This window comes from Mirounga angustirostris, unplaced genomic scaffold (assembly GCF_029215605.1).
Source record: "Mirounga angustirostris isolate CCGP_5_RB_7025 unplaced genomic scaffold, mMirAng1.0.hap1 SCAF_9, whole genome shotgun sequence".
Classification (NCBI taxonomy): Eukaryota; Metazoa; Chordata; class Mammalia; order Carnivora; family Phocidae; genus Mirounga; species Mirounga angustirostris.
Window position 1 is genome coordinate 103,001,106 of NW_026991717.1, and position 14,308 is coordinate 103,015,413.

General features: G+C 41.8%; 1 long non-coding RNA gene across 1 annotated transcript in view; it reads right to left on the reverse strand.

Moving 5' to 3' along the window:
- Positions 1–298: 298 nt before the first annotated feature.
- LOC135361622 (uncharacterized) overlaps positions 299–14,308 on the reverse strand; it is a 37,242-nt gene continuing 23,232 nt past the window's right edge. Inside the window, exons 7-8 of the long non-coding RNA XR_010405199.1 lie at positions 1,757–2,023; positions 299–1,309 (exon numbers count right to left, since the gene is read on the reverse strand). This is a non-coding gene — a long non-coding RNA (uncharacterized LOC135361622). The remainder of the gene's footprint in view (positions 1,310–1,756; positions 2,024–14,308) is intronic.

The following is a 14,308-nucleotide window of genomic DNA, read 5'->3' on the forward strand; positions in this document are numbered from 1 at the left end:
CAGCCATGCCCACAGCTAACCTCTCGTTGGCTTTCCAACTTGGATAAATGCTAAATTTGCTCCTTGGGGTGGCTGTTGAGTGTATTTAAGTATACCATGGAGATTGTAGGCAGAACTCTGAGGCATCTCTTATTATTTTTTCATATATTCACAAATCACCTTTATGAACACTGGCTTCACATCGAACAATAAAAATGCACATTAAACAAGAACACAGACCAAGCAACAGCATCAATTTGAAAACGTGTTTAATTTTACTCTAAAAATCTTTTTGTTATTTTCATATGTTAAACCTGAATCCATTTACAAAATCATGTGCTGACTTAAGTGAAACATAAAAGAAAGAACACACGTCGTTAAAAGTTTATACGTTAAAATAACATCAGAAGCAGACTCCAAAATTCATCTAAGACAAGAGCAAGCAGGCATCGTAGGAAACATTTTACCAGAGTGCAAGTCACCGGCCATGATATCTTCCAACTTCAGAGTACAGAAGGACAACACCAAAAGGACTGAGTGGGTAAAAATTAAGAGTAAGTGGCTCCTGAAAAGTAAAATCCTGTTTCAAACAAAATGAACTAGTGCGAGAATCGTGCACTTCGCTGAGTAATGGCAGCACATTGGTGTACCCACGTTTTCTCTCTCTCTTTTCCTCTACAGACTCATTCCCTCTGCTTTGTGTCAGCCCTAACAGTGAGCCACAAAAACGTCAGAAATTATAGAGTGCAAATTGTGTCAAACCCTGAGCTCACAAGGAGGCCCGAAGTGGTAATCGTGTATTTCTCAGTTTAAATAGACAGAAAAACATGCTTCTTGCCTACAAAGTAAAATGAGGACAATTGCAAAAAACGTCTCAGTAGGGCTGATCCCTGGTCTCTGCTACTGATGAAGGGGCGGCTGGGGAGGGGTGCTGGAACAGAGAGTGGCATAATTAAGCCATCGTGCTGTTAAAGGAAAGTCCAAGTACAATGGAAGAGCAACATCATATTTACTGCAACTAAAATTAGATCAAATCCTTCTTGTCCAGCATGTCAGTACAGTGAGCTGCCCTTCAAACACCAGAACAGAACGGCTGAAGCGTTCACAGACCCATTCAAAAGCCGCTCTTCGCTGCAGCAACTTGAAAACAGAAGCAGTGTTATTCACCACGCCCGTGGGGTGACCCGCCCCGTCTCCCTCAGAATCTGCCATCAGGTGGTTGTTCCTCGTCAAAGATCCAGTCATTTAAACAGCCACAAAGTCCAGGTAAGTCTCGTCGGCTGTCTCCAGTCAGCCCCTGCAGTTCACAAGCCAGCTACCTCTCATCAGTCTAGAGGCAGATAACGAAATGGATGGGGAATAGCATGAAAATTCAGTAATAATGGAAATGTTTACACAAACCAATAGTTTCTTCCACGTCTTTCTCAACACCCCTAAAAAGCAGCAAATGACTGATTTGCATTTCACACCCTCTCCCTTCTTACAGAATAATAGTCCAACTATGACAGGAAAGCAGGAGGGGAGCACAAAGACTACAATACTTCGGCCGTGTAATTAGCTCTGGAATACCCAAGAGCTGGTTGGAGAGAAATGGCCCCTGCCCAGTTTCTGTTGCTCTTGACATCCTGGAGTCAAGGAGGACCCCCTAAATTCAAACATGCCTAACACCTCATTTCCCAATGACCATCCGAGAACTACCCCATCACCCTGACAGCCTCCCTAGCCACTGCCGCCATGACTGAATCATTCCACCATTGAATCATCCCACCATTGAAACCTTGGAGTTAGCTGTGGCTCCTTCTTATCCTGGTATCAGGTCACAGCTCTCCCCAAGTGACTTCAACTCCCCTTCCAGGGCCTCTTGGGAACGGTCCTTTCTTTTCATTTCCATTGTTCGGGCTGAGAGTTAAACCATGAGCAGGAATTATCCAAGCAAACTTGTTTGGAAGGCGTTCTGAGAAATGGAACAGTCTGCACCAAGACATAGATGCGTGAGAGCACAGCACAGCGGCGGAAACTCCTGGTGATCTGACATGGCTGCATCCTGATTGGCGAGAACAGGAGGTAAGAAAGGGCTCTGACGGGAAGAACCTTCCATCCCCCAAGGAGAGGCCTGAACTTTTCCCAGGAGGCCAGCATTTTGTAGACTTCAGTAATTTGACTAATGCCTTATCTACATACCACCCATATTGTTTGCTTTTTCTGTAAATTAATTTTTCTGTATTAATCTACTTATTTAACATTAAAATTTTCTTTTCACTTTTACAATTTTATCATGGAAATTTTCAAATGTACACAAAAGTGGAGACAATAGTAAAATAAACCTACTTGTACCTAGCACAGCAAATATCAAGCGATGTCGAATTTTGTTTCCTCTATACGCCCCCTACCACACCACCTCCGCCAGCCACACATCGCTGAATTACCTCGTCTGTGATAAGCGGATCACAGGTACGGTATCATTTCATGTATATCCGACTTTGTAAAACATAACTGCAATAACATCATCACACCCAAGGAAGTTAAATATCCTCACTATCATCTGATGTGTAGGACATTAAAATTTGACCCCACTGCCCTAGGGAAAAAACTGAAATCATCTGCCATCAATTTTTAGAAGAAAATAATATTAAAATTGCGGCATCATATGCTTGCATTTGGAACCTTGACTTGAGGCCTGTTCTCCTTATCAAAAATGGATTAGGAAATATTGGATACACCAGTCTTATACTTCCTCATTGTCAAAAGTAGAAGGACTGAAAGGGAATTTTAAAAGGAATACATTTGGGGCGCCTGGGTGGCTCAGTCGTTAAGCGTCTGCCTTCGGCTCAGATCATGATCCCAGGGTCCTGGGATCGAGCCCCACATCGGGCTCCCCGCTTGGCGGGAAACCTGCTTCTCCCTCTACCGGTACCCCTGCTTGTGTTCCCTCTCTTGCTGTGTATCTCTCTGTCAAATAAATAAATAAAATCTTAAAAAAAAAAAAAAAGGAATGCATTTCTCACTATGTAATGTAAGATTATTTAATGTCATGCTTACCTACCACCTAAATCATCTTGCATTTCACCAGGAATTTTTGCCCCCATACTTTGGGAGACATTGCTACAGAGAATAAGGAACCACCTAAGAATTCTGGGCTTGATGGAATTTATGATTTGGGGAAACTGTTCTAGCAGCACCAAGAACAGGAGGGAGTTACAAAGGAGGAAGGGACAGCCTCTTACTGTGTCCTACAACTCATTGAGTCACCCCAATACTTCTTGAGAGCTGGAGAGTAGAGGAGTCTCTTAGTACCCTAGTACAGGAACACACAAACTCACTCACATGCCCTTGACCAAAGAATATACCTTCTGTATCGGGGAAGGTTTTCTCTGACTGATCTCACAGCTTCAGGGGAAGGGGATGTACATGAATATGCAGGAAGGGGGAGGAAAGAAACACTATCTAGCCAACCAGATCAGCCAGATCAAACGTGGCAGTCAGTGAGGTGACTGCTGTCACAGCTAGATGGCCCTCACATCCCACCCCATCATGTCCTGAACCTTCACTGTCGTCCGAGCTAACCCCCATCTCTCCAAAGCCAATCTTCCCCAGAAGGGGCTTTAGTGCCAGGCCCCAGATCCTCTTTCTTCATGTGCATGCTCTCCTGTGACTAAATCACCAAGCCTTCAAGAAATGCCAAAATGTGACATTTTCCAGAATTTTTCTCACCCCCCGCCCCCACACACATACACTCAAATATCGTCCATGGTTCCCCTTTCACACAGAAAAGTTCACATCTTTGCTGCACTATTCAAGGATCTCCCAGATCTGGCTGTCACTCATCTTTCCAACTTTACTCTTCTAGAGGCCTTTGCTTTAGGTTGCCTGATTTAGTCTCTGTCACCCAAACATGCCCAGGCACAAAAATCATTTATGTCAACCTAACACAGTTTAATACCACCCAACGTCCTGATCACTTCACTCATTATTTTGTCCCACCTTTCCAAGGTAAAGGCCAGAAAAGTCACATTTCCAGACTCCTTAATATTGGGGTATGCATTTCGGCAATACACTTCAGTATTGCTCTCTGGTGCAGAGATTACGTGAGCTCTCAGAATCCTTTTGTAAATTATCTTTTGACTGAAATTAGCTAGCGTTGGTTCTGCTGTGTACACCCCAAGACCCTTACTGATGCACTGCCCATGTTCCTTAGCTTAGCCCATTTCCTGTGCTGAAGATGAGCTCCTCGGTCTTCTACACAGAGCCAAGACTAACCCCTCTTTCACATTCTATCTTGTCCAAGGTATCTTCCTTAAGTTTCCTCAAACATTCTTTCCAAATCCAGGCAGCTCATTGTTTGTATCACTCACTGGAAAGTTAATACATGCTTTTCCATTTTATAGCTATAGTCTTTTGCCATATCCTGTTTCTACAACTTGAATATGAGTCCCTGTGTTATTACAGATTCAATAGTTAACAAGTTCTTTCTATGGGTAAAGTGTTGTGCTTACTGCCAATGATACCAAGAGGACTAAGCCAAAATTTAAGTCCTTGGAACCTCACAGGCCCATGGGAGAAGTAGGTTAAGAAACAAAAGGATACAAAGCAATGTTCCATAATAGAAGTCCTATGAGTTCAGCTGGAGGAAAAACTCACTATCCTTGGGTAGGTTCCAGGAAGGTAGGGAGGATGGAAGTGAGGCTTCATGAGAAAGTGGGAATTCACCAGATAGGCAAACAAAGAAGAGGGGAATGTCTCCTACTTCTTAGACTCCTGGGATCCCCCAAACTTAATTTGTTCCCTAAACATTCTATGTGCTCAAATTCTCTTCTAGTCTGAGGCCAGCGATGCATTATGTCTAAGCGTTTCAACAAGAAGCCTTGATCAAAAACCAGTTAAAAGAAAATGAAGGAATCAGAGAAAATGGAGTCAAACAAAATTTTTCCAAATCAACTCATCTTCATCGAACACTTGCTGTATGAGATATAACTTAATACTGCCCCTGCCTTCAAGGTCCACTGCTTGTTTAAATGCAGTCTAGCTGAGGAGCTATATTTGTAAAAGCAAGGAGATTTATACAACAATAAAAGCCTTGACAGTTCAGTCTAATAATAGAAAAAAAAGACATAAGTAGCACATGTAAGTTAAAAAATTTAAGTAAAAAAATTCTCATGGTTGCAATTAATGCAACCATGAGAATTTTTTTTAAAGAGTGATCACTTCACACTGCGTGAGTCAGGGGAAACTTTGTAGAGATATAGATGTATATAGAGAAGTGCTAAGTGAGAGGTGGAAACACACAGGATAAGTTCAGGGATTAGTAAATAAATCAGTTTGGCTGAAATAGAGAATTTGAGTGGGAGAAGAGCATGAATAAAAGAACTAGAAAAAGAAAACTAAAAAAACTGATTAACAACCCCAGGTGGCTCCCGGGTGAAATCTGAAACTGGGCCTCATACACAGAGGGCAAGGAGAGACTAAAGAAAGAGGCGGGCCACTCCAGACTGGTAGGTGGCAGATTTAATAACGAAGTGAACTTATTTCCAAGGCTTGTCATGGGTGGCACAAGATGAGTAGATGTCTGCACCTGCCTGCCAGAATCTTAGTAGTTTATAGAGAGGTCTTAACTGGGTTCAGTCACTTATACTCTACAGAGGGTCTCCACAACACATTACTATCTCAAGGCTGTGCCCTTTTGTTTTGTTTCTTAAATTCCACATATGGGAATGGTGGGCAAAACTTACATTCCAGAGACAGGAGAGGGGGTAAGGACCCTCCAAGAGCCTAGATTGAGCTCAAGGGTCAATCAGCAATCACATCCTCTCAATGACTTCCTCCAACAAGGGGTCACTTTGAGGATGCATAATACACACACACACATGCTCATGCACAAAGAACAGTAACTACTTGTTGAGCCCCTATTACCCATAAATTATAAGCTCTCTAAATTAATACCCAGATAAGAACACAGGGGGCTTAGCTTAAGTATTTTGTTCAAGGTCAGTCCAGAAATATCCAGATGCAAAAGACAGATGTGGCTCCTTACCTCCAGGGCTTACAGTCTAGCATCATCAGAGCTCATATTTGGATGGGCTGAATTTATATCCCAACTCCCAAGACCAGATTCATCACTTTCGGGTACTTCTCTGTTCCTGTCCAGCTCCCAACTAGGTTAAATATTAGAAAACCTCAGTTTCAGTTTTTGTGTAGGATAGATGGCGGGGGTTCTTGACCCAGCCTGCACATCACAATCACCTGTTGGGCTTTTTAAAAATACACATGCCCTGAACCCAGTCCCAAAGACCTGAACTGGGGATCCTCATCACAACCAGAGTTAAGAAGTTCATAGATACTGAAGAGTTCAAAATATGCCTCAAAACTTATTACCTAAGATCTAAGTGAAATCCCCATTGTTGCAAATGGGAAGGTTTCATTCTTTTTGGTGGCTGAGTAATAGTCCATTGTATAAATATATACCACATCTTCTTTATCCATTTATCCATCAATGGACATCTGGGATCTTTCCATATTTTGGCTATTGTGAACATGGCTGCTATTAACATTGGAGTGCATGTGCCCCTTTGAATCACTATTTTTGTATCCTTTGGATAAATATGACATGAATGGAACTAGAGTGTATTATGCCAAACAAGTAAGTCAGTCAGAGAAAGACAAATACCATATGATTTCACTCAGATGTGGAATTTAAGAAACAAAACTGATGAACATAGAAGAAGGGGAAGGAAAAATAAAATAATATAAAAACAGAGAGAGAGGCAAAGCATAAGAGACTCTTGACTTTGGGGAACAAACAGGGTTGCTGGAGGGGAGGTGGGTCAGGGGATGGGGTAATTGGGTGATGGGCATTAAAGAAGGCACTTGGTATAATGAGCACTGGGTATTATATGCAACTGATGAATCACTAAATTCTACCCCTGAAACTAATAATACACTATCTGTTAACTAACTTGAATTTAAACTAAAGATAAATAATAAATAAATGAAATCCACACATGCCCACTTTATTCCACTCTCTTACAAACAATCCAGATGAATGATCTAATAATGGTGCTAATGATAATAACATTAATAGCTACCTTTTATTGAGTGCCTACTCTGCCTCTAGGCACTATGGTATTTTTTTATACATATTATCTGACTTAATTCTCACAAAATCCAAAGAGGAGAAAACTTTTAATATTCTTATTTCCAAAATCATAAAGCTAGACAGAAGAGCTGGAATTCACACCCAAGAGTATTGATCCAAAATAAATGCTCTTTTAGCTACTTCACTACACTGCTTTCCAAAACTAATGGTATTTATCTATCCACTGAATATCTGATCAAGCGCCATCTATATGCCAGCTATATGTGTCCTCAATCACGTACAGCATAACTCAATACTCCCTCACTCCAAGGTAACAGTATATTTACTCAAAGCTCCAATGGATAAAATTTGTCACCAGGACTATACCAAATAAGCTGAAAATAGAATGAACAGCAAGCTTTGTTACCCAGTAACTTAACAAGATAAAGATTTCACTATCAGGAAATTGGGTTTTCCTGGGGAAGAAAAAAAAAAAAAGTATAAGCTATGGTTAGCATAAATGAGGCTTTAAAAAATGGACTTTGACTCCGACTCCCACAGGTTTAGGCTTTCAAAATCTGAGTCCTGCTCATCCTCATTCATTTCCAGGAACTAAAGGTTAACCATCTGATCACCTCATTAGGAACCCCCAAAGAGAAACCCTATTCACATTAAGACCACCTGAGCATCACTTGGTATTATTTTTCAATATGCTGCTACGGAATATCCAAACACCCTCAATGAATGAATGTTTTCAAAAATTCAAGTCATGTATTCCTTTCCTTCCTGTACCCCCCATTCTTTCCCGTGGTTATGTTAATCTTTTGAGGACCATGAGTGCCACTGAGAATCTAGAGAACCTTATGAAGACTTTCAGAAGCAGACATAGTCCCTGCACATATCTTTAAATTAAGAATCTCTCATCTAAGCAACTCTTCCATTTGTTCTTTTTCTATTCAATTTTCTAAAAATTAAATGCTATTTCTGGCACTGGGGGTATTTGATAAGCAAGAGAGAAATGCTCCTCATCCCAATGGAGCTCATCTACAATCTAGCAGTCTTACTTATTACTAAGTTTTGAAAAAGAAAATATATAATAAACCATATTATCAATTAACAAAAGTGCATAAAGCATGAATGACTAGCTGTACAAGTATGGCTAATACCTGGACAACAGTTGGAATGCAGGGCAAAGCAGGAGATCAAGGGAAGCTTAACCCCCAGCTGATGGGAAACTTCTCAAGAAAGTGAGAAGTTTGTGTAGTCTGGAAAATCTGGCACTAGGTAGTGGAGAACAGAATAGGAGTGTACTAGGTTCACAGGCAGATCTCCAGTCCTGGAGAAGACATGGGTCAAGGTTTAAGGCAAAGCATCAGTCTCTAGATACAAGGCAGAAAACAAAACAAGGATTGAGGCAGTGGGGTCTTAGAAACCCAGACCCATTCACTGACACTGGGATATGGAAGCGACTTGGTCAAAAGGAAACAGTCAAGACTCCATACTTAGAATAGGCCCAAGATCAGAATGAGACTCATAGGGCACTGAACCTGGGAGCCACCAGCCTACTGCTTCTCAGTTCCATCCAGTCCCCAGTCTCCCAAAGGCAGAGGACTGGTGCCAGGGCCCATGGCAAAGGGCAAATCTATAGGTGAGGGTCAAATAGCTAAATCCAGCTGTGGAGATTATAAATCTATAGAGACTAGAAGCCAAAACATCATTACAAGTAATAACTGTGTTTCACAAGATAGCTCCCACTATCTTGGAATTCTTAGATGTGATTCTACTGAAACAAAAAAGTTGGAAAGCTAGAATATAAATTTGGTTAAATACTTGAAAATGTCTGTCTACTGAATGTCAAGCATCTTGGTATTTAGAAATTACATAAAGCAGATATTTGGAATACCAAGTTATTGTTGTGCTCTAATCGGATGTTGGCAATAATAATGATCTATTTTCTGGTTAATGCAAATTCTTCACAGTAGGTAATTCTATGTACTGTAGTGGTTCTCTCATTCTTCTCTCTGCAATGCTGGACTATATTCTGCTTATTCGGAGAGTGTGGGGAAAGATAGAAAAATAACCAAGCTAAAAATGATGAACAACCAACATGGCTGATGGCTTGTCTAGACCATTAATAAAAATCACAAAACATTTGTTTCCTTCACTTTTTACATATATGGGTTCACAGCAGGGCATTCTGAAACAGGGCAGAGAGTCAAGCCAGCTAAACCTGAAAGGGGCAAGATGAAAGGACCTGAAAGGAGCAGTCCTTGCTGGAGTGCTGGACATACTCTATTTGCCTCTTCACCCTGTTATGTGGCCTGGACACTGAGCTATGTGCTCTACCACTGCAGGATCTGGTGCTCCTTGGCTCCCATGATGTTCAGGCAGTGGAGAGCACCCACCAGCAGGAGATGGGAGGGAGGAGAAGGACTTCAAGATGTGTGTACCCCAGCTCCCTCCCTTAAGGTCATTACAGGTTGTAGAGTCCTTCCATTCAACACTGGTGCTGTCAGGTGGCCTTCTCCACATAGCCACTCCCCCTCTTCCCATGTTCCAGGACCTGCTCCCTGCCCTTGCACTGTCACAACCCACTCCCCCAACCCTGAGGCTCCTAATGCTTTCAGTTTCCCTACACCCTGCCCATTCCTCCTCTAATTGTCCAAAATGAGTGTGTATCAGTTTCCTGCCAGGACTGAATTTTTAAATTTCCAACTGAATATCACCATTACACAGCCACCCCTCCAGTGGACCTGGGGTTGGGGGCAGGGGCTGGGGGGTGGCAGGGGCGGGGGGTGGTGGTGGTGGCTGAGGTTATGTGACTCCTGCTGGCAATACTATTGAGTTAGTGTTAAAAAGTTCCAGTCCTGGGTGCAAGGGAAAGAGGTCTGTTATTTCTACTTCACCAAGCATCCTGAGGGCAGAGCCAAATTTCACCCTCCCCCTGAATCAGGTCAATGAGTTGAGAGATTTCGGTTTCTGGGTATCATGAAGAACAAATAATCAACTCACCTAAGCCAGCAGTAATTCCCCAAAACAGAGCTACCAAGAGAAAGATCTAAAAGGTTGGAGTAGAAAGGGTTTGAAGCTCAGTTTCTCCCCACTTGAGCTTTTTCCTAATGTACTTAGAACATTTCTCTCAATTGTTTTAAAAAAGTTAAAAACTGAATTTGTAGGGTGCCTGGGTGGCTCAGTTGGTTAAGCAACTGCCTTTGGCTCAAGTCATGATCCTGGAGTCTCAGGATCGAGTCCCGCATCGGGCTCCCTGCTTGGCAGGGAGTCTGCTTCTCCCTCTGACCCTCCTCCCTCTCATGCTCTCTGTCTCTCATTCTCTCTCTCTCAAATAAATAAATAAAATCTTTAAAAAAAAAACTGAATTTGTATTCTTCACTTGCCAGATTCTCAAAAGACTTAGAATATGATATTCTTACAACATACTCAAAACTACAAAACAATTTCAATAGCTCTGCAGGATATTAAAACCTCCTGGTAGCTTCTCATAAATTCAGTTTTTTGTTTTGTTTGGTTTCCATCAAGTAGTCAGACACTTTATGTTCAATTCTTACTGAAGATAAGAATAGGTTACCCATTAAGCATAAATAGCATTGATTTAACATTTTAAAAAACCCACTGACCTTACTAATGCACAGCTGAGAACCTTGGCACGGCCTGTCTAAAGATACTCATCTAGAAATGTTGGAAACAAGTATGGTTTACCTACAATGGAGCTGAATCTAATGATGCTTAAATCCCACCACTCTTGAATTTCCAAGGCCATTGATAAAGATCTGCATCGAATCTTGCAGAAGACTCAGTAACGTAAATAACAAAGGGTGAGACTGCAGACCAATAGAGTCAATATCAAAGTAGTATGGGACTCTTTTTCTGAAAAGGACAACAGCAACACAAGTATCAACATTCCAGTGATTTAAGCTATAACTAGAGAAATTTCATTAGATACTAGAACAAGCGTTGACAGCTAAGATGTATGGTCAAAATTCCACAAATACTGTTCTCCGGTACTCTGCCATGCACGAGTGACTCAAAACTACAGACATCTATACTTCGCCACAGGAATGGACAATGTCTTCTCCTTCCATCCCCTTAATAAGGCTTTCTTTTTTTTTTTTTTTTTTTTTTTTTAACTTGTGGATGCGAGAAATAGAGAATCTTCAAGAGGAAAATCTGCCTTCTGAGAGCAAGTTTTCCTCAGTGTGACCATAAACATAGGCTTTCAAATATCCAGGTAAAATCTTGAGGGAGTCAGGTGGGGCTCGGGGCGGGGGGGTGTCAGTCTCTTCCTGTCCCTCCACTGCCTTTCTTCTCTCTTTCTCTAGAAAAGGAGATTCCAGATACCAGTTGGGCCTTGGTAGAAGTATCTCGGTCTCCCTTTCTCTTCCTCTCTCCCTCCCTCCCCCCCGCCTCTCTCTCTCTCTCTCTCTCTCTCACACACACACACACACACACACACACACACACACACACGGCCTGATTCTTAAGGCCATCTTGATAGATCTCTCCTCTTTTCAAAAAGAGCCTTCAGGTGCAGCATCCATTTGAGGTAAAATTCAAACCTGGAGGAGAGGGATAGGCCCTGCTTCAGCCCTAAGAGCAAGCAAGCCCTTGACCAAGGCTGTGCATTGCAAGTTACAAGCACTGCTAAAAACGAAGTAGAAGTGTATTATCTTCTTCCATGACTTCAGGAGGAGATGGAAGAGCTGAGTCATAAGAAGGTATGAATTTTACCATTTTGACTTCTTGTTACTCTCTCTAGTAGAGAGTATGGCTTTGGGAAGCAGACAGGTCTGGGCTCAAACTCTAGCCCTGATTTCTGGTAGCTGTACCCTGGAGCGAGGTAACCCCTCAGCCTCCACTTCCTCATCTGTAACATAGTGATAACAACACCCCCTTCACAGAAAGGCTGGGAGTTTTCACCAAATCTTAAATTCTGTTGCCTTGTAAAGTGTTAAAATGCCACACGACTGTCAAGATAGTGGTAGTAGCACTATTCAGAATTCACAGCCTGAATCCTTTGTGTGCTAGGATAAGTTAAAGCCCCTGCAATTTCTTTCAAAGTGCTCATTTTAAGTCTCATAAACATTTCATCTCTACTCCGTCTTCAAAGATTACGCTGCACAAAGTTCAGCCTTACATCTGTTACAATTCACCAGGGCTGTGCAGAGTACATATGTGGGTATAATTTTCCATTAAAAGTCACAGGATAACTAACTTCTTAAGTTATAGCATATGCTGAGATTCCCATTCCTGCTTTTTGTCCCTAACAAGCTTTCATGGGTCAGAGGTTAGGTGTGCTTGGTGTTTTATCTGCATGAGCTTTAAAGAAGATAGAATCCATAAGCAAGTAGGTTAGACACACTGCCTCCATTTTCCATCCCTTATCAAGTTACCAAACCTGAATTGCAAAGGGTACCCAAGTCCAAAGTCAAGCATATCCTCTCCCTCCTTTCTGCTTCCTTTCTGAGAGTCAGACTTAAGTTCAGGAGAGCTACCATGAAATTCTACACTCCCAGCAAGTATAATAAGAATGTAACACAAGTCAAGATGAGTAATAAGGCCACTGAAGACAGCTTTATTAAAAGCGACACAAGGGACTGAGAGTGCAATTAACAACATCTGGTGTGGCCTTTGGTTGCCTAATAAGCGTAATTGTGTCATCTTCTCTGAAACAGGTGAGCCAGTATTTAGAAAGGAAAAAAAGATAAGAGCTATCTGGGAGCATGTTAATCAGAAGATCTGCTTCAATTCGAATTCAGCTGCATCACCATCAAAATACTCTGCCAAAGGGAAGGGAGTTAGATGTCCTCATAAGAAGATTCATCTGACTCATTCTGAACTCCTCCCCAGGATGAAGGCCCCACAGATTCCAAACCTTGCTCTCCATCCCATGCTTCATAAACCTAATGGGCTTCCTTCCACATGGGTAAATTTCCATACTCTGTATGGAGCTGTAGCAAGTTACAGCGCCCACTTCCTCTCATTCAGTCCTACAAACACTATAGGCAGGGGGCCCCCACAGGCCTCCGAGCGAAAGCCCACCCGTCCTTCGAAGATTCCAGCCCGAGTAACAGGAGAGTTTTCACTGCATTCTAGCCTAAGGTGCAAAGCCACTGAGAACAAAGTTCCTGAAGAGTCTTCGGTGGATTTTTCCCTGAAATTCATTTGTCCGTACAACTTACAGATTAGATCCACTACAAATATACAGGAGATCACGTGCTAAGATTTTAGTAGTCAGGAGTTTTTCCTCAATTTACACAGCTGAAGGAAAAGAATATTTGAAAAATCTCAAACCAAACCATGAGTTCTTAACAATGGTTTTCACCCCACGCTTTCCGAGCCCAGAAATGCATCAGAGTAGATGCGATGTGGCAGGGGGCTTATGGAGAGTTAGCCGGGGCACACACTATAGGCCTCAATCCACATCCTCTTCAGTCGCCAAAATGACTCCACGGAGAGGAGAGGATACGGATACTCAGCCTGTGCTGAGAGAGAGAGAGAGAGAGAGAGAATTCCAGGGTCTGAGTAGTCAGTGCTACTTCATGTGTGCCCGCTCGGCAGACGGTCCTGACCGTGAGCTGTTACCAGCCTGGGGCCAGACAAATACGGAAACGGAGAGTAAACACTGAGAAAACCTTATAGCAAGTTGACATTGCTGTGATCTTTCAGCATGATTATTTCTTCTATTAGTTCATTTTTATTGATTTTGCAAGAGTTCCCATCTATAGTGAGTTGGAAATTTAAAAATACAAACCAGTTCTTTACCGCAGATAATTTGAGAAGTCATGTTCTAAACCTGTGTTCATAGCCTTGTCCACTGGATTCTCCTGGTGAGCATTAGAAAGTATTGATGCCTGGGTCTTAATCCCAGAGAATCTGCTTTAATTGGAATGTAATGCAGCCTTGGCATTGGGATAGTCCTTAGAACTCCCAGTTGTTTCTAGTATGCGGCAAAGTATTTGGGAACCACTTTCCTCATACTGGTAAGGGACTAGGGGATATATTAGGGGTTAATGAGCTAGGAACACACAAAAGTAATTATTTACCTTATTTATGTTATTTTGAAAATTTAGAAAATATTTTTAAGTTACAATTCAATGTTTATTAAAAATAAGAGTAAAACGGACTGGAATGCTATGATATCTAGTCATGTTATATACAATTTTTAACGTAAACTTTTTATTGTAATATAACAGCCATATAGAAAATTACACAGACTTGAAGTGCACTGCTTGATGATATTTT